This window comes from Schistocerca piceifrons, chromosome 2 (genome assembly GCF_021461385.2).
Source record: "Schistocerca piceifrons isolate TAMUIC-IGC-003096 chromosome 2, iqSchPice1.1, whole genome shotgun sequence".
In the NCBI taxonomy this organism is placed as follows: domain Eukaryota; kingdom Metazoa; phylum Arthropoda; class Insecta; order Orthoptera; family Acrididae; genus Schistocerca; species Schistocerca piceifrons.
The window spans coordinates 31,373,988-31,396,726 of record NC_060139.1 but is presented as its reverse complement, the minus strand read 5'-3'; the positions used below and the strand labels follow the sequence as shown (position 1 = coordinate 31,396,726).

The window sequence follows — 22,739 nt, the reverse complement described above, 5'->3', positions numbered from 1 at the left end:
GCTCTTTCCCAGAGCAGTATAGCGCAGCCACAATTAACTGGTTTTGTGTAAAGTCGCAATGCAAATTGTCAGGTAACTTTAGTATAACTGCACCACAAGTACACTGCACCTGAGCTTTGAAAAATGTATGACGTTTTAGAAACAACGCACAACACGAATAGCAGGCATACATGATTTCTTTCTCTTCTGATTTAACTATTCGTTTCAGTGGATACATGCATATCGTCTGCCGCGATTTACACTTTTATGCTAGAAGGTTAACGGTCAGAGAGCAGCTCGCTTCAGGCAAAAGGCCGTCAGGTTTCGTAAACCATCTACACTCATTTTGTTTCCACATTCTTCTTCATTTTAGCCAATTTTAAATTTATTGGGCTTTAGATTTCGATAAAAATGCAACTCTCATCTTCGTTACACCTTATGGAGGAGAGGAAAAAAACTCAGGTCACCAGTACTTAGACCAGTTTAGTGGCGTGCCAGTCTCTTGTACTTACGTTTTCATTACTCCCAAAATCCTTGACAATCTGTTTTATACACAGAATCTTTTTCTGCCCTTAGAATTTTTCCTATCGACAACTTTTCTTACTCTTGCCTGATACTGTATTTTAGCAACCATTTCTCGTTCATTCTTTTAGAATGAGCTTTGAATGCTGTTATTTCTTTGCCTATTTATTTTTATTTCCTCTCCATTTCGCACTTACTCCAGCATTCTTAGTTTTTAAGATTCTCTTCTGTCGCCACATTTCAAATAAATCTTATTTTACAGCTTCTTCTTCCTCTTTTTCCTCCATGTTTGAATCCCATTCAGACAAGTATTTTCCGAAAATTCTCGCAGAATTTCACATGAGTATTTGATACCAGCAGGGACCTTTTGTCGAAGATGTCTTTCATTGCCTGTAGTACTCTAATTTTGACGCATTCCTTGGTTTGGTCTTAACCAAATGACAGTATGAAAGCTGCAACCGGTCAGTATGCATGCTGATTAGTAAGACGGATGTAGTGTAATATGATGAGCAGCAGAATGTGGTATAACTGGAGAAGGATTCACCACTAACAGGAAGGGAGGTTAGAGCGTAGAGATAAGTCCGAGAACTATCACACAATCAGCTTAACAGTTCATGCCTCTAAGTTCGTGACAAGAGCAATTTGCAGCAGAATGGCAAATATAATTGACGATTTGTTACATGGATATCAGTTTAGTTTTCGCGAGCGGTCTAAGGCGCTGCAGTCATGGACTGTGCGGCTGGTCCCGGCGGTGGTTCGACTCCTCCCTCGGGCATGGGTGTGCGTGTTTGTCCTTAGGATAATTTAGGTTAAGTCGTGTGCAAGCTTAGGGACTGATGACCTTAGCAGTTAAGTCCCATAATATTTCACACACATTTGAGAATTTTAGTTTTCGAAAACGTCAAGACGCCAGAGAGGCATTTCTGACAATAGAAACAAGATTTAAGGAAAATCAAGACATCTTCACAGGATTTGTACACTTAGAATAAAGTTCGACAAGGTGCAAGATGTTCGAAATTCTATGAATAACAGGAGTGAGCTATAGAAAAAGACGGTTAGTATATAATACACTCCTGGAAATGGAAAAAAGAACACATTGACACCGGTGTGTCAGACCCACCATACTTGCTCCGGACACTGCGAGAGGGCTGTACAAGCAATGATCACACGCACGGCACAGCGGACACACCAGGAACCGCGGTGTTGGCCGTCGAATGGCGCTAGCTGCGCAGCATTTGTGCACCGCCGCCGTCAGTGTCAGCCAGTTTGCCGTGGCATACGGAGCTCCATCGCAGTCTTTAACACTGGTAGCATGCCGCGACAGCGTGGACGTGAACCGTATGTGCAGTTGACGGACTTTGAGTGAGGGCGTATAGTGGGCATGCGGGAGGCCGGGTGGACGTACCGCCCAATTGCTCAACACGTGGGGCGTGAGGTCTCCACAGTACATCGATGTTGTCGCCAGTGGTCGGCGGAAGGTGCACGTGCCCGTCGACCTGGGACCGGACCGCAGCGACGCACGGATGCACGCCAAGACCGTAGGATCCTACGTAGTGCCGTAGGGGACCGCACCGCCACTTCCCAGCAAATTAGGGACACTGTTGCTCCTGGGGTATCGGCGAGGACCATTCGCAACCGTCTCCATGAAGCTGGGCTACGGTCCCGCACACCGTTAGGCCGTCTTCCGCTCACGCCCCAACATCGTGCAGCCCGCCTCCAGTGGTGTCGCGACAGGCGTGAATGGAGGGACGAATGGAGACGTGTCGTCTTCAGCGATGAGAGTCGCTTCTGCCTTGGTGCCAATGATGGTCGTATGCGTGTTTGGCGCCGTGCAGGTGAGCGCCACAATCAGGACTGCATACGACCGAGGCACACAGGGCCAACACCCGGCATCATGGTGTGGGGATCGATCTCCTACACTGGCCGTACACCACTGGTGATCGTCGAGGGGACACTGAATAGTGCACGGTACATCCAAACCGTCATCGAACCCATCGTTCTACCATTCCTAGACCGGCAAGGGAACTTGCTGTTCCAACAGGACAATGCACGTCCGCATGTATCCCGTGCCACCCAACGTGCTCTAGAAGGTGTAAGTCAACTACCCTGGCCAGCAAGATCTCCGGATCTGTCCCCCATTGAGCATGTTTGGGACTGGATGAAGCGTCGTCTCACGCGGTCTGCACGTCCAGCACGAACGCTGGTCCAACTGAGGCGCCAGGTGGAAATGGCATGGCAAGCCGTTCCACAGGACTACATCCAGCATCTCTACGATCGTCTCCATGGGAGAATAGCAGCCTGCATTGCTGCGAAAGGTGGATATACACTGTACTAGTGCCGACATTGTGCATGCTCTGTTGCCTGTGTCTATGTGCCTGTGGTTCTGTCAGTGTGATCATGTGATGTATCTGACCCCAGGAATGTGTCAATAAAGTTTCCCCTTCCTGGGACAATGAATTCACGGTGTTCTTATTTCAATTTCCAGGAGTGTATGTATGTGAACCAAGAAAGAACCATAAGAATGGAAGACCAGGAACGAATTGCTCGGATTGAAGAGCGTCTAAAACGGAATGCAGTGTTTCTCCTTTACTGTTCAATTTCTGCCTCGAGGAAGCAACGACAGAAATAAAAGTTAGGTTCAGAATTTGGAGTAAGATTCAGGGTGAAAGGATATCAATAATGAGATTCGCTGATGACATTGTTGTCCGCAGCGAAAACAAGGAAGTATATTGCAGGCTATGCTGAATAGAATGAACTGTCTGCTGAGTACATAATATAGATTAAGGGTAAACCTAAAAAAGACGAAAGTAATGAGGAGTAGCAGAAATTAAATAAGTGAGAAACTTATCATCAAAATTCGGAACCATGAAGGAGACGAAGTGGAGAAATTCTGCTACCTTGGAAGCAAAATAATACAAGATGACATAAAAAGGTTGGGACAGGCAAACTACTACCTTGGAAGCAAAAAATACAAGATGACATAAATAGACTGGCACAGGTAAACAAGCCATTCCCGGCCAAAGTAAGTCTACTAATGTCAGACATTGAACTTAATTTAAGGAAGAAATTTCTGAGGCTGTACATTTGGAACACAGTATTGTGCGGAATTGAATTATGGACTGAGAGAAAACCGAAAAAGTTGATAATCGAAATGTTTGAGATGTGATACAATGGGAGGATGTTGAAAACTACGTGGACTTATTCTCCACAGAATCGGAAAGAGCACAGTCATTGACAAGAAGAAGGGAGATAATTATAGGAAATGCAAGAAAAAGTCCAATTTTTTTATTGGAAATGAAGAACGCTCTTTGTACGCCGCGATCACTGTCTAGAAACTTTTATTATTCCGAGATAAACTGGTTTCAATAGTCTTACGCTGTCTTCGTCTGATTTTATGGAAATGCCATATTACATTACATGAAGGCAAAACTGTTGAAACCGGTCATCTTAGAAAATTACACAACGATCGCGGAGTACGAAGTATGTTCTTCATTTCCAACCATAACAGATCGCTCCACAGAACAACATGCGTATCTTACAACTGTTATTGGTTAGAGAAACACAGCTGGTTACGGAGATAAGTTTTCATTTCGCGTTTTGGTACCTCAGTTGCTGTGGGTTATTTATCGATTGTCACTTTCTTTAAGTTCACGTTGTAGATTTTTGCTTGAGTTTAAATAACTGAAATTTTAAGCTGAGATTCAAATTTCTTGGCCAGTTCTTCTGTATCGTTTTAGCGCGCCGCAGGTATTTACAATTTCTTGTGTGCCGATTTGCTACCTGCGTATGATTTTTGTAATGAGAACGCTGCTGCCGATTGTAGAGAATGGGGCAGAGAGTTTCCTAATCGCAAAATGACAGACCCAAGAGTGTTTATCCGTGTTTTGTACGGAGCCGTGTGAGACTGATGCTGTGTTCAGAAGTCACATTTCATATGAATGTGCAAATGAACAGAGTGTGGATGATGGAGATTTTGTTTAGTTGATACAACAAGCACACACTGAATTTTCGCACGAATCGGTGTTCCACATACTACAATATGTTGGTCATCATGTATGCACTACCTATACCATCAACAACGGATTTAGCACTTTCGAGAAGGAAATGAAAGTGTTGCTTGTTGTGGTCTTCAGTCCTGAGACTGGTTTGATGCAGCTCTCCATGCTACTCTATCCTGTGCAAGCTTCTTCATCTCCCAGTACTTACTGCAACCTGCACCCTTCTGAATCTGCTTAGTGTATTCATCTCTTGGTCTCCCTCTACGATTTTTACCCTCTACGCTGCCCTCCAATACTAAATTTGTGATCCCTTGATGCCTCAGAACATGTCCTACCAACCGTTCCCTTCTTCTTGTCAAGTTGCGCCACAAACTCCTCCCAAATTCTATTCAATACCTCCTCATTAGTTATGTGATCTACCCATCTAATCTTCAGCATTCTTCTGCAGCACCACATTTCGAAAGCTTCTATTCTCTTCTTGTCCAAACTATTTATCGTCCATGTTTCATTTCCATACATGGCTGCACTCCATACAAATACTTTCGGAAACGACTTCCTGACACTTAAATCTATACTCGATGCCAACAAATTTCTCTTCTTCAGAAACGCTTTCCTTGCCATTGTCAGTCTACATTTTATATCCTCTCTACTTCGACCATCATCAGTTATTTTGCTCCCCAAATAGCAAAACTCCTTTACTACTTTAAGTGTCTCATTTCCTAATCTAATTCCCTCAGCATCACCCGACTTAATTCGACTTCATTCTATTATCCTCGTTTTGCTTTTGTTGATGTTCATCTTATATACTCCTTTCAAGACACTGTCCATTCCGTTCAACTGCTCTTCCAAGTCCTTTGCTGTCTCTGACAGAATTACAATGTCATCGGCGAACCTCAACATTTTTATTTCTTCTCCGTGGACTTTAATATCTACTCCGAATTTTTCTTTTGTTTCCTTTACTGCTTGCTCAATATACAGATTGAATAACATCGGGGACAGGCTACAACCCTGTCTCACTCCCTTCCCAACCGCTGCTTTCCTTTCATGCCCCTCGACTCTTATAACTGCTATCTGGTTTCTGTACAAACTGTAAATAGCCTTTCGTTCCCTGTATTTACCCCTGCCACCTTTAGAATTTGAAAGAGAGTATTCCAGTCAACATTGTCAAAAGCTTTTTCTAAGTCTACAAATGCTAGAAATGTAGGTTTGCCTTTCCTTAATCTATTTTCTACGATAAGTCGTAGGGTTAGTATTGCCTCATGTGTTCCAACATGTCTGCAGAATCCAAACTGAACTTCGCCGAGGTCGGCTTCTACCAGTTCTCCCATTCGTCTGTAAAGAATTCGCATTAGTATTTTGCAGCTGTGACTTATTAAACTGATAGTTCGGGAATTTTCGCATCTGTCAACACCTGCTTTCTTTGGGATTGGAATTATTATATTCTTCTTGAAGTCTGAGGGTATTTCGCCTGTCTCATACATCTTGCTCACCAGATGGTAGAGTTTTGTCAGGACTGGCTCTCCCAGGCCCGTCGGTAGTTCCAATGGAATGTTGTCTACCCCCGGGGCCTTGTTTCGACTCAGGTCTTTCAGTGCTCTGTCAAACTATTCACGCAGTATCGTATACCCCATTTCATCTTCATCTGCATCCTCTTCCATTTCCATAATATTGTCCTCAAGTACATCGCCCTTGTATAGACCCTCTATACACTCCTTCCACCTTTCTGCTTTCCCTTCTTTGCTTAGAACTGGTTTTCCATCTGAGCTCTTGATATTCATACAAGTGGCTCTCTTTTCTCCAAAGGTCTCTTTAATTTTCCTGTAGGCAGTATCTATCTTACCCCTAGTGAGATAAGCCTCTACATCCTTACATTTGTCCTCTAGCCATCCCATTTTGCACTTCCTGTCGATCTCATTTTTGAGACGTTTGTATTCCCTTTTCCCTGCTGCATTTACTGCGTTTTTATATTTTCTCCTTTCATCAATTAAATTCAATATTTCTTCTGTTACCCAAGGATTTCTACTAGTCCTCGTCTTTTTACCTACTTGATCCTCTGCTGCCTTCACTATTTCGTCCCTCAGAGCTACCCATTCTTCTTCTACTGTATTTCTTTCCCCCATTCCTGTCAATTGTTCCCTTATGCTCTCCCTGAAACTCTGTACAACCTCTGGTTTAGTCAGTTTTTCCGGGTCCCATCTCCTTAAATTCCCACCTATTTGCAGTTTCTTCAGTTTTAATCTACAGTTCATGACCAATAGATTGTGGTCAGAGTCCACATCTGCCCCTGGAAATGTCTTACAATTTAAAACCTGATTCCTAAATCTCTGTCTTAGCATTATATAATCCATCTGATACCTTCTAGTATCTCCAGGATTCTTCCATATATACAACCTTCTTTTATGATTTTTGAACCAAGTGTTAGCTATGATTAAGTTATGCTCTGTGCAAAATTCTACCAGACAGCTTCCTCTTTCATTTCTCTCCCCCAATCGAAAGTACACTTACCGAAATTTAGCCTTTGGCTAGCTCCAAATCGCAGAGTATTTCTATTAATATCATGCATTGATGAAGCCACTTTCATTCCTGACATCAGTAATACCCTTATCTCACATCGGTGGTCCGGCGAAAACCTGACAAGGAACCCCCCTGAGTGCGAGGTCGCAAATGGTCAATTATGTATACGGCTTCCGACGCTCCACGTATTTACACTATGTAACCACAATATTGGCTGCTAATGACAACAGGGGGCGGGACAGGATGTATCTAATTGTGAGCGCAGCATGAGGCAACGGAGCGTAGTTGAACTGCTTAGCCGGCAAGTAACTCACAACGGTGCTACAGTGCTAGTGATGTTAATATAAAGCAGAGCAATGACAACGATAAAAGAAAAAACATCGCTTTATATGTAAAGCAATAGTCGCCGCGTTGACATTTCCGTCAGAAAGGAACCCAAGGAATTTCCCAGAGTGCGAAGGAAGTGGCAGATGAAATATTAGCGTTTCTACATGATGAGTCAATGTGCTGTGTGGTGTCGTATATGCTCGACAGTGTGGGCAATGTTCATGAGGAGTATAATGATGATATGTGCTCAGCAAGTGAATGTGATACCGAAAGAAGTGTCGATTCATGTAGTTCATAATCCTTTTCGGACAGGGGACCACAAATACTGTCTGCAGTGAAACGTAGTAGAGGACAATCGTTGAACTACGTAAATGAAAGATCATCTGCAGCATAGTAAAGAAAACTATGAACAGTTTTCGAGTAAGTCCGCAGCAAAATGAACGTGTACTGCACAAGAAAAAACGGATATTCAAGGGAGGACAAGGCTATCTTATTACAAAAACTGGTGTTTGGGCGTTTCAAGGATGTTCGATACAATTTACAGGTTGTGCATGATAGTAACCTACTACGTTACGCACATTAGATTGCGCGCGACATAGATTAAGTGATTTCAAGGAAAGCAGTGGATGGCTACATAGCTTCAAACAGTGCTACAGAATTGAAAGGCGTGAGATAACGCAATTTCAAAGAAAGCGTCAACTTGTCGATGCACAGAAAACAGCGGAATATTTGTAAATGAGACAAACAAACTTATCCCTTCGTTGAGTAAGCAATTTGTCTTCAACTCCGACCAATCGGGATTTAAAGGAACGCTTGAAATTACAGGTACCAAGAGAGTTGTATTAAGATCAACTAACGTCGATGCCTTAAGTCATTCGTATACAATTATCAAGACAGCTAATCTGGATGGTAAAATGGCTGGAAAGTTATCTATTGTGCCTCTAGAGGATGGAGGTGCTCTACCTCCTGTGATTCTTTCTCGTGTGCGTGATCTTGCAAGGGCGGTAGGGAATATTTACGTCACAGCACGCAAGAGTGGATAAATGGCCGTAAGAGAACTACAACCATGGCGTGAGGACTGTTTTTGGCCAATAGCTGGTAAAAATAACTTGCTTTTTCTTGATTCCTAATCTGGGTATAAAAACCACACTCTCTTAGAACAAACTATCACTCCTGAAAAGCGTCTGAGATTGCAGTTCATATCATCTGCGGCCAGTGGACAGATTCAGTCCCTCTATCTTTGTTTTTCCATACCTATAGAACATATTATCGCACTATCTGCATTTACGCCTGAAAGGATAGCAAGTTTCACGATAAGGTACACGACAGACTTGTTTGTCACTCGGTTGCATGCCATCACGTTTCATCAATTCTCATCACCCCGTTACGCCAATATGGTTCTATATGAATGATGAGTGCATACGTAGCTAAACGTCCTGTACGGTTTGTAACTAACAACGAGTTCACCTTCGATTTTGTGGTGCGATCCCCTGTGATCACTTTGGAACGCCATTTTTCATTCGGTGTTCATGGTGCTAGTTAATGGTTTGTTCAAATGTGTGTGAATTCCTATGGGACCATACTGCTGAGGTTATCGGTCGCCAGACTCACACACAACTTAAACTAACGTAAACTAACTTACGCTAAGGACAACACACACACCCATGCCCGAAGGAGGACTCGAACCTCCGGCGGGAGAGGCCGCCCGATTCGTGACATGGCTCCTCTAACCGCGCGGCTCTCCGTGCGGCAATGGTTTGTCTTGCGCATTTCTCGAACGTCGATCATGTCCAGTGTGTGAAGTGTAATACATACATCCCATCGATGATTGATCTCTGCCCTCCTGGACACTCATTTTCTGTCGCCCTCCTGATGCACACGGTGAGTCATTAGCAGCCAATTTCTTCCTGTCATAATTTTTAACACAACACTTTCAAATGAGCCTTACTAGAGACTGAACTTGCGGCCTCGCACTCAATGGCTTCCCCGCAAGTGTGTTTGTGGAGACATTTTCAAGAGCGCCTTTCTATTAATGTGTGGCGTGGTATGATAGTCTATTGATTCTATTGTATTACCAATCGTCTTACAGGACCCCGTTGAAATCGGACTTCCAGGATTACTGGAAGAAGTTCCTTTGGCTACAAGGATGCGTACGTTCTTCCAGCACTACGGGCACCCTGCGCATCCTAGTGGTCAGGTTACAAATCATCTAAACGTAACATTCCCCGAAAGATAGACTGGCAGAAATGGTCAGATCTTGGTCACCACTGTCCTTGAACCTTAATCCCTTAGATTTTAAACCGTATGGATAGCTGAAAAACACGAAATCTACAAAGAAAAACTAAACGTAAAAGATGAATTGATAGTTCGGGTTACGAATAATTTTGTCCCCACAAGAGAACGCCAAGAAGATCTTAGAGTGGCTACAAGTGGTGTTGAAATGGAATTCGAATGTGCGTTGAAGTTGGAAGTTAAATTTATGAAATACAACTTTGAAAAATTATCACGACTCTGAAACGTAAATTGTGTTTTCCAAAGTGATTTGTGCACTAAGATTAACAACATGGATGCAAGTAACTGTAACATCATCATCAAGTGGACGTTATGATATCAATAATTCCAGATACCCAGCGACAATCAGTGCTTACTCGTTTCGATTTTTTTCTGTCTTGTCACTGGCACACATAGTCCCCCGCAGTGCTACAAACTAAGAATTGTATGCCATCTGATGATGAGACCTGGATGGAAGGTAGGAGAGGAGGTACTGCCGGAAGTAAAGCTGTGAGGACGGATCGTGAGTCGTGCTTGGGTAGCTCAGACGGTAGAGCACTTGCCCACGAAAGGCAAAGGTACCGAGTTCGATTCTCGGTCCGGAACACAGTTTTAATCTGCCAGGAAGTTTCGGTCATAGATGACTTGAAACTTTTAATAGTAAAATCAAACATTTCTAACATCTGAAAAGGTGACTGGTTGTGGCCATTTCCGATAACTTGTATTCACCACTGTCGTGGTGTTCCACTTCCATAATGGATAATAATTTCATTAGAATTTACTTAACGTTTTCTGTGAGTACCTGAGTGGGCTGCATTCCAACAGTATCTCTGTAACGAATAAAATGGCACACACATTACTTGGAATGTTTTGTTCGAATAAGTCTATAGTTTCAGCCAACGTTGCCTGGGTGTACAGCTATTCAAATCTTCTATTACCCCATCTCCTCCTTCTCACTTTCTATGTGAATCTTTTCCTCTCCCTCTCTCTGCGCAACTTCTCCCTCCTCTCTCTGTCGACCTCGTCCCCGCACCTATTTCTGTCTGTCCATCTCTTATTTCCCCCTCTGCGTCTGTTCATCTCGTCCTCCCCCTTTACTCTGAACATAATCATGCCCAACCCAATAGGAGGTTGCTTGTTCTTAACCCACAGTATTTCCTTCCAGAACGCAAGCAGTATGTGTACCAAGTCTGGTTGAAATCGATCCAAGGGCATAGGAGGAGTTTACGCACATGTCACGTATATTTCATATATATTTAATATATTTCACTTATATTTCAAGTGTATCGCTAACGAATTTCACGCTGCAGTTCCCTTTTCAGGCAGCTCAATTTTTATGACCTCATATCTTCTGAACTATGTAACTAATTTTGGAGACACATCCAGTGATACGCGTGGATACCGTCTGCGAAATGTAGTGGGCATAAAGGTAGTAGTAAAGAAGTAATAAATTCGAATGTCATATGTGACGTGGCAATTTTTCACGTATATTCGTTTTTACGATAAATCTGCTGACCTATGTATCGCACAATAATGTATTTTTGCAGGTACCTTCAGTGGTACGTCTAAATACGTCTGCAAAATATGTTGCGAATAGAGCTAGTAACAAAAAAATAATGGATTAAAACCTTGTGTCTCATGTTTTTGTGAGGGGTCTCAACGAGAAAAAGTCATGTAAAGGCTTGAAAGTATGTGTAAAGTTTGTGGCTCGTCACTAAGGGCTTTCATTCTCAGATAATGGATGCATATATTTTCGCTATTTGCGCGTCGTAAACTGAACTTCATTTTCCCTCCCGCCAACTCTTTCAGAGGTTAGTTGTTCTTGCGTCCATACTGGTTCTTTTCAGACGGTTAAGTGACACGTGTACCAAGTTTGGTTGAAATTCATCCAGTGGTTTAGGAGGAGATGTGGAACACACATACATAGACTTTTATAATATGTATGATTCCCAGTGAAACACCTTATGTTGGGAAGAGAGAGAGAGAGAGAGAGAGAGAGAGAGAGAGAGAGAGAGAGAGAGAGAGAAAGGAAGAAAGGGAGAGGGTGGGAGGGAAGGAAGAAAGAAAGACAGGAATTAAAAAAAAAAAAGGAATGGAGCGAAGGAGGAGAAGGAACAGAGGGAAGGAAAGGAAGGAAGGAACTCATAATGGCAGCGATTCTCTTTCAGTTATTACACATACACTCTCGTTGTGACATTCCGCGTTGAAACTAATAGTTTCTCAAATTCAAAATTTCTTAGGGATTCAGCTTCATCAGAAGTACATTTTGGTACATACATCGAAAAGCCACCAGCTCAATGGAGAAAGAAGCGACTGTCTCATATCTTGTCATGTAACGCTTCTCCAACGTACATTCCCAAGCCATGGAAGTCTAAATGAAGAGTAGTACGCTTAACCACCATGTGAATTTCAGCTCCCAGTTTCCACTCGGCTTACACAGAATATTGTCCAGCGAGCCGTATTTCCTCTTACCGCGTGTTTGCTCTAGCTCTCAGGTGTAACTCGACCGGCGCATTTCGCAAGAAGTCTATGTTTGTACTTGCTGCGATGCTTGCACAAACGTAATACGGAGTGAAGAGGCACTTTCTACTAACATACACGTTGTCGTCCGTAGAACACAACGAAAGAGATCCAACTTTTTGCCCTTTGCTCTACTGATGACAACGAAAGGAAGAGCCTGGAAGGAATGAACAGGATGGATCTAAATAAACATAAAGCTGCTATTGACTTAGAAAGTTAAAAAATAAGAGATTCAACGCTATAATAAATTAATGAAAAGCCTAAACTTTGGCGTTTCGAGAACAGCGCAGGAATGAATTATTATTTCGGCATACAGTATATACGTTACAGATAGACACATAGCTGAAAGTATCATTTTCTGATGAGCTCCCGATACATTCTATCCATCATTAGTAGGTGTTAAACCCTTTTTATTTTTGCATGTGTACACTAAGTTACGGCAAATATTCAGGACAGACTTCTGTGTGTCTCAACTGCATATCCAAACACCGTCAGTCCAAAAACTTCCGAGACTAATTTTATTCCTGCTGTATAAGCGATGGCAGCGTAGCAACTCGATCTGACAACCAGGAACAACAGAAGTGCATTCGGCCAGTCAGCTGTGAGCAAGCATTATGGAGAATGTGCGACCTCAATGTGTCAACGTTGTTGCGTCACGAATCACAGTGGAGCACCTGAACATCACTAAATCAAGTGTTCAATACATTCTTCACCATGTTCTGAAGGGGGTTGGGTTGGGTTGTTTGGGGTGAGGAGACCAGACAGCGAGGTCCCTGGTCTCATCGAGTTACGGAAGGACGGGGAAGGAAGTCGGCCGTGCCCTTTCAAAGGCACCATCCCAGCATCTGCCCGGAGATATTTAGGGAAATCACGGAAAACCTAAACCAGGATGGCCGGACGCGGGATTGAACCGTCGTCCTCCCGAATGCGAGTCCAGTGTGCTAGCCGCTGCGCCACCTCGCTCGGTTGTTCTGAAGAAAAGGAAGGTGTATGTAAAGTGTATGCCGCAAACCTTGATTCCTCAATAAAAACGACAACGTTTGGGTGCCTACCACAACTTGACTGAAATGCTAAATACGGACAACTCTTTTCTGGAAAACGACCACCAGGGATGACAAGACTTGGTGTTATTAATGCGAACCTACCACAAAACGACGAAGTGTAGAAATTCACACGAAAGAGTGAATGCTTTGCTCACATAACCACATTCAAGCCGACGTGATGCATTAGTTGAATACCAACCCGAAGAAAAACGTTTCTGACTCTTTCACATAGTTATATGAAAGTCCTGTGTATCGCGCTGAAGTGGGAGAAGGCTATATGGAACACATGAAGATGTAAACCACCATCTTGAAGTTTCTCTGTTTTTTATTAATCCATTCTCGATACTCTTGTTCTGGTTTAAAATAACTATTCCTGAAATTCTTATTCATTGTGAGTGTAATGTCAGCAAAACTTTCTTAAATTAGCGTATAAGGTGAGCCATCAAATATGTTAACATTCACAAAATCACTGCAGCTATAGAAAAACAATATTACCATTAGGCACACAGGTGAAACAGTCATTTTCCACAATGATTCATTGAATATCATGAGAATTTATTGTGTAGTGGCCTGTTTGAATGGTGTGGTTACCTTGCCAACCAAATAAAGGAAAACTTCAATTCTAAGGTTGCAACCATTTCCTTCAGACACTTTCCATCCCCGTAACTAGAACGGCTACATTTCACATCTGTTCACCAACTTACGCTTCTTCATCCACTTCAGACTATTAATGGACATTTGGTGTCGGTTAAATTCGAACAAATAATTGTCTGTGTGCCTAAGGAGTTCGCTCCTGTGGATTTCGCTATGTCACCATATGCCTCTAGGCATGCAAGGGCGCCATATTACATTGTTAGGAAAATAATTTTACACACATTAAACAGTAGCGCTTGCGTTATTGTGCTATATAGGTAATAACAGTTCCGTGCTTAGAGCATCAGCAGATAATCTGCAGTTCGACATACAGAACAATAACACAGGTTTCCACATTCAGCATTTTGTAATTTTTTAAATGATTATTATCCTATCGTTCAACGCATGTTTATGTGAATAACTTTTCATCTCTTATACTGGAGACATCATCAGAGGTCATAAAGACTCAGATAGCAGTTACAAACAAGCTAGGGAAGCCGAAGTGTTTATGAGTCTCCATTTTAAATCAGAAACGGAGCGAGTTCGAGTCTGTTGTTGAGGGTTGCATATACCAGAAATCAAGGCGTCACAGTTATGTCAGTGCTATACAGGATTCCTTCCTTCCCCAGTAGTTACTCAATTATGACAACTGTGAGATTGGGGAACTGCAGTTGCTTCTTACTCGAAGGCTCGTCCTTTCTTAATGAGGCGTTCTGGAGTGAGGGTAATTGTCGTATAATACCGAGATTAATACGATAATGATGTCGTGAAGGAGCAATGACGGGGCGTATGATCGATGCTGGGGATCAGATAGCGTCTAGCTGACTGTTGTGAGACTGTAGAGGTTGTAAGACGGAAATTAAATGATGCAGTGTATAAAATTACAAGTATGATCCATAAAAGGAAGAGTAATGTCTGGAAGAAGTTCGATGTCGCAGTCCACGCTTCATACGAAAGACATACAAAGTTCGTCCAGTGCAAACACAATGTGTGTATTCGTGTTTATTGCATCTCCATCATGCAGTAGACACTTGCTCCGTCAAAAGAAAACTGGGCACAGAGCAACATCACATATGTCCCTGCGGCCAAAAAGCGCTCTGTTTGTTATTTTGGTCATGGCAACCTTTGGTTATGGGCTAATGGCGAGCTGTTTAGCTTATTGTAAATTTTGAAAGACTGCTGTAAATTTATTTTAATAATCACCGTTTGGAGAATACACTTCATCTTGGTGTCTGTTTGCCGGCCGGGGTGGCCGAGCGGTTCTAGGCGCTACAATCTGGAACCGCGCGACCGCTAATGTCGCAGGTTCGAATCCTGCCTCGGGCATGGATGTGTGTGATGTCCTTGGGTTAGTTAGGTTTAAGAAGTTCTAAGTTCTAGGGGACTGATGACCTCAGATGATGAGTCCCATAGTGCTCCGAATCATTTGGTGTCTGTTTTCTTGTACTGTCGCCACGGACTCGATAACACACACACACACACACACAAAACAATGCCACAAGTCCTCGACTATAAAAGGTTACTTGTGTGCTCGCTCTCCTTTATACGCTGGTATGTTTCACATGTATCCAACAACAGACTCAAGTGACGTGTTTTCAGTTAAATAGGCAGCAGCAGGATTCATGAGTCGCGTCTACGAGCGTATGGAGACGGAAAGATCGTGGATGACAACACAGACCTGTTGGAGATTTCCAAGCGAGTATACGGAGATCATTTCTGATCTCTACTATCCATGCAGCGGTCGCGTCGTGACATCTGCAGACGACTGTCGAAGACTGTACAGTCACACCAATGTGTGTTTGTAGTGGTGGGAGTTGCTGCTGTTTTCTTTATTTAGGATTAAGGCCCACAACTTATTTGGTTTCAATCCTACTCACTTTCTGTTAAAGTTGTTTTTGTGCTTTTGAATTTCTATAGCCTGTTAATAAGTCCTAGATTAGTAATGGCAGGATATTCTTATACCATAGAATCGGAGAAACGAATTTTGTGGCCCCATGGTCCTAATAAGTGATCTGGAGCTGAAAATTTGACCCTGTTTCCCAAACAACAATTGTTCTTGTGTTCTGTAAGCCAGGCGTCAATGGGTCTTTTTGTAGTTCTTATGTACAAACGACCGCATGTCAAAAGGTAGATGTGGCAGTATTCAAATATTCATACATCTTGGTTGGAACACTGGGCCAATACTGTGCCTTTTGAATACTCTGATGATGTGGTCTGTGTTTGTTTTCAATAATGAGAGTAAAACTTTCCCTTTAGTTGGTTCTTTTTTCACTGTAAGCTCCATACCTTTTAGGATGTAAAGCCTAGTGTACCTGTTTCTTCTGAAAGTAGTTCTTAAATGATTGAGTTCTTCCTCCAAGTACTGTGGTTTAAGATTCTTTTAGCCCACTACACCAATCTTTTGATCACACATCTCTTCTACTTTGGATTGCCAGACATTTGGCCAGTCTACTACAGCCGTTTGTAGGAATTGTGCCTCTTAGATTAAAGATTGAGGTCGTTTATTACAAAATTGATATCTTTCAGGTTGAGTCCAAGAAGTATTAAGTGGTCAGTTTTGATGTATCATTGTTTATTAAGGTTCCTATTAATGAGGTGATTTCGCAGATGGAAGCTATTTTTGCAAAGGAGGATCTATACCAGTCTCTTGTCACACAGGAGTATATAAAATCCCTTGCACATGCTGTCACGTGTACATAGCAACGACAAAACGAAACACTAACATCAAGGTTATAATAAACAAGAGCAATTGTTGTCTGGGAAACAAGGATAAATTAGCAGTAACAGGCCACGTGCTGTCGCCATGGAGCCAATAAATTCGTTTCTCCGTAGCTATTGTTTTATGAATATTCTACCGCTACTATGATAGGGTGTATAAAGTGGCTGTAGAAATTCGAAAGCACAGAAACAACTTTCACAGAAAGGGAGTAGGACAGAAATTAAACAAGTTGTGCCTTAATCCTAAATAAAGCAAACAGCGGCAACTATTCTCTGCTACTATCTCGATAACACACGACTCCGTAATCTTAGGCAGCAGTCTGATGCCTTCATGACTCGACCACTGCGTGGATCCCTATAGACAGTTAAACTTGCTTAGAATTATTAAGTCTGAAACGGCCGTTGAGTCATTATAGCTTCTGATGGTGTCTCCAGCATCAGGGGACCATGGGCGCAGAAATATGCCCTTGACCATGGCCTAATGTCTATAAAGCATGATTCATCTAGGATGCATAAGGAACAAACATTACACCTATATTGTTTCTGGCACCAATATTAACCGACAACATGAAAACTTACATTTGCATACTGAAGTGTACTGCGCGGGGTAGCCGTGCGATCTAGGGCGATTTGCCACGGTTCGCGCGGCTCCCCCCTGTCGGAGGTTCGAGTCCTCCCTCGGGCATGGGTTGTGGTCTGTTGTCCTTAGCGTAAGTTAGTTTAATTAGTGGGTAAGCCTAGGGACCGATGACCTCAGCAGTTTGGTCCCATAGAACCTTCCCACAAATTTCCAATTTTTACTGAAGTGTGGGGAACGTTCGATTACAGGGTGGTTTGTAATATACTGTATCTGGAAAATCATATTATTAATTGTGGTGTTACTTCACACACATACCACTGTAATGAATTAGCAATATGCAAACATCGTTTAACAGGGAGTTCAGAACAGCTAAATGCTCCCAGTATTGAAGCAGACGATCGAACGCATTACTACTCATATAATACCATTTAAGCAAGTAAAACAATCAAAGACGTAACCAACGTAATTGCCTCCTACTGAGGGCAATAAATCAGTTCACATATATGTATCATCGATAATACTATTATATAAGATTGTGACATACGAAACGTGGCAAAGCAGATCAGATTTCAATGTAATAAAGCGCCAGTTACATGCAAAGATAAAACACAAATGTCAAAGAACATTGCCAGACAGGACGTTAAAAACAATTATATTGTCAGGAGGTACAATAAGACGTATAATTACGGAATATGTACGGTAACTGCAGACTATGTCATGATGAGCTAAATTTGGAAGGATAACAATCCACTTTGTAATCTAGAGGCTAAACTGATAATGCGTTCGAAAAAAGTCATATCAGGAGGCCGTAGCCAGCGCTGCGTATCTTACGATGTATTTCAAAGCACTCTGCTAAGACACGTTGAACACATGTGACTACCAGTTTAATTTCTCGTTGTCAGTGCAACTGTTGTTTTGTGTGCCGAAGGTCAGGTCACCTTACAGTCTTCGAAAAATGTAGCTGTTAGCGGCAATTAACTGTTCTGCAGTATATCGAACATGAAGTGTTTATTTACAAGTTTATTTTACAAGGGAATACCAGGGGAATAACAATGGAAGGCAGCTACTCATTTTGCCACCAGAAAAAAAAGGTTACAATTTTCCACAACTAGATCGCGTCTTGACCTGCCGCACAGACAGAAATAGCATTTCAGTACGATACAATGTAGGCTTTCACGGCCGGTGTTGTCTTCAGTTGAAACTTCTGGGCTGAGAGGCCGTAGTCGATTTGTAAAATTTCCATCTGACGTTTCGTCTCCATCCGCGGGAGACGTCTTCTGAGGTCGTCAGGGCAATAGCCGGACGACCTCAGAAGATGTCTCCCGCAGATGGAGACGAACAGACATCATTTGGCGTGGAAATCTCAAGACTACTTCGCCGTTTTCCCCCTCTCCCCTTTTCCCCCTCCCCCTCTCTCCCCTCCTCTATCAGCCTCCCTCCCTCCCTCCCCCTCTCTCTCCCTCTCTCTCCCTATTCCTCTCTCTCTCTCTCTCTCTCTCTCTCTCAGACCCATATTCGAACTTGAAACTTGCTCAAAGAACACGCAGCAGTCCCATGTTATGGATATTGTACTACAATTTTGCGCATCCATCATTTTGTCTGTCCCAGGGGAAATAGTCAGTATTCATGAATATGACAGGAACATTTTTTTGGAACAAATCACTTGAGATTTTTGAAAACATAATCAGCGATCTTAAAAGCAGTTAAAATTTAAAACAGTCATGATCGCAATATTGTTCAAATATTTTTTTATTAGAGTGAGTGACCGGTTTGAACTCTATGAAAGAGTCATCTTCAGACTGGGTAGTTACACGAGCGTCCAGGTCGACGGAACTCATGTAGCGGCGTCCATCCACCGCTCTGTAGTCTGAAGATGACTCTTTCATAGAGTCGAAACCGGTCACTCACTCAAATAAAAAAATATTTTAACAAGATTGCGATCAAGACTATTTTAAATTTTAATTTTAAATCACTTGAGATGGACTTATGCCCTATTCGGAATGGTTTACAAGATACGAGGGCAGACTGAATAGTTTTTATTCATGAGTATTTCAATGTCATGCATATTATTCACAAGTTGCTGTCCTGTTCCGGTAGAGGGCTGCGAACTGTAGGGTGTGAAACAACGCTGTGTAACGTAATTGTTTCGGTCCTGTAATAGAGTTTCCAACCGCAGAAATCGAGCCATCAATTGAAACCTATGGCAGAATGAAAGCTGTGTATGGTGATGATTGTATCGACATCTGCAACTTGTGACGTTGGGTTGTTCGTCCTCGTAATGTAGGAAACGGTGCTGTTGTTGTTGTTGTGGTCTTCAGTCCTGAGACTGGTTTGATGCAGCTCTCCATGCTACTCTATCCTGTGCGAGCTTCTTCATCTCCCAGTACCTACTGCAACCTACATCCTTCTGAATCTGCTTAGTGTATTCATCTCTTGGTCTCCCTCTACGATTTTTACCCTCCACGCTGCCCTCCAATGCTAAATTTGTGATCCCTTGATGCCTCAAAACATGTCCTACCAACCGATCCCTTCTTCTAGTCAAGTTGTGCCTCAAACTTCTCTTCTACCCAATCCTATTCAATACCTCCTCGTTAGTTACGTGATCTACCCACCTTATCTTCAGCATTCTTCTGTAGCACTACATTTCGAAAGCTTCTATTCTCTTCTTGTCCAAACTAGTTATCGTCCATGTTTCACTTCCATACATGGCTACACTCCATACAAATACTTTCAGAAACGACTTCCTGACACTTAAATCTAAACTCGATGTTAACAAATTTCTCTTCTTCAGAAACGATTTCCTCGCCATTGCCAGTCTACATTTTATATCCTCTCTACTTCGACCATCATCAGTTATTTTACTCCCTAAATAGCAAAATTCCTTTACTACTTTAAATGTCTCATTTCGTAATCTAATTCCCTCAGCATCACCCGATTTAATTTGACTACATTCCATTATCCTCGTTTTGCTTTTGTTGATGTTCATCCTATATCCTCCTTTCAAGACACTGTCCATTCCGTTCAACTGCTCTTCCAAGTCCTTTGCTGTCTCTGACAGAATTACAATCTGCAATTTGCGACGTTGGGTTGTTCGTCCTCGTAATGTAGGAAACGGTGCTGAAACCGAAAAGAAGACAGCATCAAGGAGCTCCGCCACAAACGATCACCAACGCCGAAAAAGTTCAAGACCGTGCCACCGGCAGGCAAACTAATGCTCACAGTGTTCTGTGCATCTGCTTGCCTAAATGTGCCTCCACAAACAAGGTACAACGAGACCCTCAGAAAACCTAAACGACGAATTCGAAGAGTTCGTCCACACAAAGAGCACCCTTTCCTGCACTATGACAATGTCCGACCACACGCAAGCGTTGCGACATATGCAACCATCCGATGCCTTCGGTTCACTGTCATCGATCATCCTTCATACAGTTCCGACTTGACCCCATCCGATTTTCATCTGTTTCCAAAACGTAAATAATACCTTCGAGCAGGTCTCTTTAATAGTGATGACACTGTGTAAGCAGAGGTGACGTTGTGGCTTTGTCAACAAAACGAAACGTTCTACACTGACTGTATCAACAAACTGATCTCGCTTTGGGAGAAATGTGTTCGTCGCCACGGTGACTATATTGAGAAATATGTAGTCATTAAGAATACAGTTGCAGGATGTTAATAAAGTTTGTTTTAATTAAAAAGCTTAAAGAGTTCCACATAAAAAATTCGGAGGCATTACTTTTTAGCACGCTCTCGTACAATACATGTAATGTACCTTTAATTTTTGGCTAGTGGAGCGCACATATGTGTCTTACGTACACAAGCTCTTTGGTAGCGCTCCTACTTTGCACGGGATGTCTTTCTGCCATTTAACTAGCCCGCTGAGCGCCCAACTGTCAGCGGTGTCTTGTGAGTGAAGTACTGTAAGGGACAGAGAGCGTATCAGAGAGAAGCATCGTTTAACTGTGTTTGTACAAGCGCTGGATACACTGGCACACATCTGCACTAAAGAAGGACATGCAGGTGTGATGTACGTTTGTGGCTTCTGCGATTGTAGTGCTTTTGCTGCTGTCAAAGAATACCGTCAGCACTTTGTGACACAGAGAATTTCTAATCGTAGTTTTCAGCACTTTGCCTGAAACAGATACTCTTCCGACTTCCCATTTTTCTTCTGAACGTGTAGTTCAACAACCTGTGCAGAAACAGAAAACCCATTGTTGAAATGGTGTAGCGTAGTCGCACTTCCAGCAGACGGCGATTTTCTGAAAGTATCAGTGTCCCCCGAACATTATATGCGGAAATTTGTACCAATTTCGTATTTTTCACATACAGTATATCCACAACCTTCAACTGTTTACAATGCCACACGGCTCGACTTTTTTCTCTGGTCAAATGACAGTCTTTACATGCTTCTATTAATACTATCCATTGAGGAAGCCACGTTTACACGGAATAGGATCAAGAACACAGGTAATAATCACCTATGGTCGCAGGCAAATCCACATGCTATAGTGGAAACCAATTTCTTTTTTCGACCAATGTCTGATGCGGCATGACCAGTAACATGTTGATAGGTCCAGTCCTTTCAGAACAGCGAATAACGGGGCAGAATTCCTTGCATTTTTTGGACGTTTCTTTGGCCACGAGGACTGCAACGTACTTCCAACATAACGGAGCCCTCCACATTTTACCAGACGTGTGAGGGAACATCTTAACCGCACTTAACCTAACCGTTAGACTGGTCGTGGTAGTGCAATTATCAGGCCCCGAAGATTGCCAAACATTACGCTGTTAGATTTTTGTTTCTGAATTTGGTTGAAGTCTGAGAAGTACAAAAGAAAGATGAATACGCGAGATGAACTGCTCGGTCACGTCTTGAGCGCTTGTGCTCCCATTAGGAAATGTGCAGAAGCACTCAGACAAGCAACACAAAATGTGGTCCCAAGAGCACACAGATGGATTGAAGCTGACGGTGAGATATTCGAACATTCACTGTGAACTGTGTTTACATTGGGATATTCGAACATTTATTGTGAACTGTGTTGGCGGTGGTATACTCGGACATTTATTGTGAACTGTACAACAGCTGTAATGCGACGTGTACGATAATGTTTAGTGGATAATGTGCTAAAATAGTATTTTGTGATTGATACTTCGCAAAACGCATGTTGTAATGTTTACTAACTGTTGTATATATTTGTACATGACATCGTATTGAGTAACACAGAAAATAAACCGAGGTGACAAAAGTCATGGGATACTTTCTCATATCGTGCCAGACATCCTTTTGGCCGGAGTAGTGCAGCAGATCGACGTGGCATGGACTCAGCATGTCGCTTGAAGTCCCCTGCAGAAATATAGACCCACGCTGCCTCTATAGCCGCGCATAATTGCGAAAATGTTGCCGGTTGACGATTTTGTGCACGAACTGACCTTTAGATTATATACCATAAATGATGTCGGGCGATCTGGGTGGCCAGATCCTCCGTCGAATTGTCCAGAATGTTTTTCAAACAAATCGCGAACAGTTGTGGCGTGGAATCGTTGTTTGGGAACATGTAATCCATGAATGGCTGCAAATGGTCTTCAAGTAGCCGAAAATAAGCATTTCCAGTGAACGATCGGTTCGGTTGAAACAGA

General features: G+C 42.6%; 1 protein-coding gene across 1 annotated transcript in view; it reads right to left on the bottom strand.

The window, feature by feature from the left end:
* LOC124776694 (leukocyte elastase inhibitor-like) overlaps nt 1-22,739 on the bottom strand; it is a 138,891-nt gene that overhangs the window by 48,889 nt on the left and 67,263 nt on the right. The gene's annotated exons all lie outside the window — the stretch shown is intronic.